At 34.5% G+C, this 5,037-nt stretch overlaps 2 protein-coding genes across 2 annotated transcripts in view; one reads left to right on the forward strand and one right to left on the reverse strand.

Moving 5' to 3' along the window:
- LOC106877955 (zinc finger protein 665-like) overlaps window positions 1-5,037 on the reverse strand; it is a 52,448-nt gene that overhangs the window by 17,221 nt on the left and 30,190 nt on the right. The gene's annotated exons all lie outside the window — the stretch shown is intronic.
- The window catches only part of LOC106877947 (zinc finger protein 239), a 4,816-nt gene continuing 3,679 nt past the window's right edge, over window positions 3,901-5,037 (forward strand). The window contains exon 1 of the mRNA XM_014927028.2: window positions 3,901-4,083. The gene's annotated coding sequence lies outside the window, so the exon portion shown is untranslated. The remainder of the gene's footprint in view (window positions 4,084-5,037) is intronic.

The raw sequence follows: 5,037 nt of genomic DNA on the forward strand, positions 1-5,037 counted from the left end.
ATAGTGATATCCATAAAAAGCCATTTGCTCGAGAAGATAACCTCAACATTCATGATGGAGAGAGAGCATATCACTGTGAAATCTGTGGTAAATCATTCTCTCAAAATGACCACTTAACTGTACACAAACGCATTCATACAGGAGAGAGGCCATATCATTGTGATTTTTGTGGTAAATCATTCTCTCGAAATGAAGGCTTAACTGCACATAAGCGTATTCATACAGGAAAGAGACCATATCAGTGTGTTATCTGTGGTCAGTCATTCTCTGAAGCAAGTATCTTAACTAAACACAAACACATTCATACAGGAGAGAGGCCATATCAGTGTGACATCTGTAGTAAGTCATTCTCTCGATCTGATCACTTAACTCAACATAAACACGTTCACACTGGAGAAAAACCTTATCGTTGTGATATCTGTGATAAATTATTCTCCCGAAAGGATTACTTAAACAAACACAAATACATTCATACGAGAAAGATATCATATCAGTGTGATACCTGTGGTAAATCATTCTCTCAGAATGACCACTTAACTGTACACAAACGCAGTCATACAGGAGAGAGACCATATCAGTGTGATATCTGTGACATATCTTTCCCTGAAAGTCATGTCTTCATGAAACACGAGCATATTCACACAGGAAATAAGATATATCACTGTAATACCTGTGGTAAATCATTCTCTCAAAATGAGGATTTGACTGCGCATAAGCACATTCATACTAAGGAGAAACGTCATCAGTGTGTTGTCTGTGGTCATTCATTTTGTGATACAAGTTCATTAACTAGACACATACGTACTCACACTGGAGAGAAGCCATTTCGTTGTGTTATCTGTGGTCAGTCATTCTCTGAAGGAAGCAGTCTGACTAAACACAAACGTATTCATACAGGAGAGAAACCTTATGAGTGTGATATCTGTGATAAATCATTTTCTCGATCTAATCACTTAACTAGACATAAACTTATTCATACAAGGAAGAAACAATATCACTGTAATATCTGTGGTAAATCATTCTCTAAAAATCTTTTCTCCAATAAACACAAATGCGTTCATGCAAGCAAGAAGTCCTATCACTGTGATATCTGTGATAAACCATTCTCTGAATATCATGTCTTCGTGAAACATAAGCATGTTCATGCAGGGAATAAAATATATCATTGTGAAACCTGTGGTAAGTCATTCTCACAAAATGATGATTTAACTGCACACAAGTGCATTCATACTAAGGAGAGAGCTTATCAGTGTATTATATGTGGTCAGTTACTCTCTACCCAAAACACCTTAACTCAACACAAATGTTTTCACACTGGAGGGAAGCCATTACGTTGTGATATCTGTGGTCAAACATTCTCCGAAGTAAGGACATTAACAAGACACAAACATATTCATACAGGAGATAAAGCTTATCATTGTGAAATCTGTGGTAAATCATTCTCTCGATCTGATCACTTAACTAAGCATAAACACATTCATACAGGAGAGAAATCCTGCCTCTGTGAAATTTGTGGTAAGCCATTCTCTCAAAAGGACCGCTTAACTGCACATAAGCGTATTCATACAGGAGAGAGACCATATCAGTGTGTTATCTGTGGTCAGTCATTCTCTGAAGGAAGTACCTTAACTAAACACAAACGTATTCACACTGGAGAGAAACCTTATCATTGTGATATCTGTGGTACGTCATTCTCTCGATCTGATCACTTGACAAAACATAAACACATTCATACAGGAGAGAAACCTTATGAATGTGATTTCTGTGGCAAATCATTCTCTCGAAATGATCACTTAAGTGCACACAAATACATTCATACAAGGGAGAAGCCATATCATTGTGATATCTGTGATAAATCATTCAATGAAAATGAGGTCTTAATGAAACACAAACGTACTCATATAGAGTAGAAGCCATATCACTGTGATATCAGAGGTAAAGCATTCTCTCAAAATCACCACTTTACTGCACACAAACATATTCATACAGGAGAGAGAGAGTATATCAATCTGTTATCTGTGGTCAGTCATTCTCTGAAAGAAGGAACTAAAGTAAACACGTTTTCATACTGGAGAGAAGCCATTTCATTGTGATGTCTATGGTAAGTCATTCCCTAATGGAAATACCTGAACTAAGCACATATGCATTCATACAGCTGAGATACCATAACATTGTGATAACTATGGTAAATCATTCACTCAAATGACTAATTAAACTAAACACAATGATATATAACAGAATCCATATCACTGATATTTTTGATAAATCATTCTACTGAAATGAGGACAACTACACACAAATGCGTTAATACAGAAGAGAAGCCATATCATTGTCATATATTCCATTCATCCTCTCCAAAAAGACAGTTTACTACACATGTATGTATTCACAGAAAAGACCAACTATATTGATATTATAAGCGTTTCAGTGAAAGAAATATTTTAGTAGCAATAAATGTATTCCCACAGCTAAGAAAATCTAACACTGTCTGTAACAACCTTACTAACAAAATGTTAATAAAAATAAATCTCCAATAGTTCATGTCTTGTTTTATGCTTAGAACGAGTAATATTTTCCAGCCTGTTATATTTGAATATGGTAACATGGTTCCTCAGACAATTGTTCTCTTGCAGTTCTATGTTGTGCTAGATGTTCTGTTTTATTCTTCCAAAAGTCTCTGACAAAATTCATGGCATCTTTCAGCATCCACTTACTAATATCATTGCTTTTGTCTCCAATATAGTGTACATCTCATAATATGGTGTGAATGCATTGCAGGTTGCCTTTGTGGAATTTGATGTTCCTTATACATAACAAATAGTTGAAACATCAAAAAGAGTTTCTTCAAAATGATTGTAAGAAAGTAATCATTCAGCTATTTTCTGAAATGATGCACTAGAAAGAACTGAGCTTCCGGGTAATGTTGTAACATTAACCCTTTAATGTAATTCAGTTAATAAAATCAGTTTACATATTTCGTTTGCATTTTCTTTTTTTTTTATAATAGTCATTTTACTTGTAACTACACCTTTTCTGCTTTAAAACCCATAAAAAATTATTTCTGAGTGGCTTTTGGGGTATGGTTCAGATTAACTATATTGAGCTCGTTCATGGAATGAAGGAAACTCTTACTGCGAGGTATCACTCTGTGTGTGTGTGTAGAGAGAGAGAGAGAAAGCGAGCGAGAGAGAGGCTGATATGGTTATAATCTACACCATCTGAGAGATATTAGCAGAAAATTTGATTTTAAAACAAATTGAACATTTTTCTAAAAGTTATGAAGAAACAAAGTCAGTGGGTATAATTTTATACGTAAGCCATTAACATTAATACACCTGACCCGCCGCCACCACTAACATTACGACTACCATCATCGCCACCACCAATGCACTTGACAGAAGAAATTGTTGTTGTTGTTGTTGTTGGCACTCCGTCGCTTACGACGTCGAGGGTTCCAGTTGATCCGATCAACGGAACAGCCTGCTCGTGAAATTAACGTGCAAGTGGCTGAGCACTCCACAGACACGTGTACCCTTAACGTAGTTCTCTGGGATATTCAGCGTGACACAGTGTGACAAGGCTGACCCTTTGAATTACAGGCACAACAGAAACAGGAAGTAAGAGTGAGAGAAAGTTGTGGTGAAAGAGTAGAGCAGGGTTCGCCACCATCCCCTGCCGGAGCCTCGTGGAGCTTTAGATGTTTTCGCTCAATAAACACTCACAACGCCCGGTCTGGGAATCGAAACCGTGATCCTATGACCGCGAGTCCGCTGCCCTAACCACTAGGCCATTGCGCCTCCCGAAAGAAGAACTATAAGAATCCTAACGTAAACAATACTGACATTTAGCCAGATGGTAACCATGGTGATTCATGTCACAACATCGTCTGTCGCTCTTTTGTTAATGTGAGAATGTTTGTGGGGAGTCCGGAAGTCACCACATATATTTCTTCCGGTTCTTTTGTGACATTGAAATATATTTTGTGTCATTCTGCCAATATTATTAACACAAAATCAAAGTTGAAATATGCTTGATGCTGTTGGGGATATTTCACTATAAACACAGATTTGTGTAGCATAACAGGTAAGAAATAATAATTCAAAAATAATAATTAAAGGTAAAAATAGCAACAACGTAGACACTCCATATAGCAACCGAAATATGAACAAATGTCTTTCTCTTCGATACAGAATTCCTCCATATAAATTCGTGTAAATATGACATGATCAAATCATCCGACATTCCAAACTGACTTCCTAATTTTCTTTTAACACACATCCATTTTATCATATAAAGCGAAACAGGTAAACGTTTGTACATCCAATTTATCGCAGTACACATAAAATTAATGAGGCTTGCTCTTGACGAAAACTTAATACAAAGAATTTCAGGTGATATTCTTTAAAATGAAGCTACATGCCTTTTAGAGAGACAGGCTTTAATAACCATTTAACTCGATCTAATTGAATATATATATATATATATATATATAGTATTAGGGAAAAGAACCAAGGTTTATGAACTCATCGATGAAAATCCACTGTCGCATATAGAAAAAATTAATAATTAAAAGTACAATAAATAAGTATAATATAATACAAAGTAAATATCATAAGATCAAGTCATTTTATTATCTTGATCTTATGATATTTACTTTGTATTATATCATACTTATTTATTGTACTTTTAATTATTAATTTTTATAAATGTGAAAGTGGATTTTCATGGATGAGTTCATGAACCTTGGTTCTTTTCCCTAAAACTATATATTTATATATATTTTATACTGTGAAACTTAATTTAATTTTAATTTTTAATAAATTGATTTTAATTGAGTTTTTACCTGTAATTTTGGATTTTACCCCTAATATTATTATTATTATTATATATATATATATATATATATATATCGAAGAGAAAGACATTTGTTCACTTTTTCTTTGTTATATCCAGTCTCTACGTTAACAGTAAGTTCACTTATTTATCTCCCCTTGTTATTTTCCCTTTAATTTTTTTTATTTATTTTTTAAAAATCTT

Source organism: Octopus bimaculoides, chromosome 28 (genome assembly GCF_001194135.2).
Source record: "Octopus bimaculoides isolate UCB-OBI-ISO-001 chromosome 28, ASM119413v2, whole genome shotgun sequence".
Classification (NCBI taxonomy): Eukaryota; Metazoa; Mollusca; class Cephalopoda; order Octopoda; family Octopodidae; genus Octopus; species Octopus bimaculoides.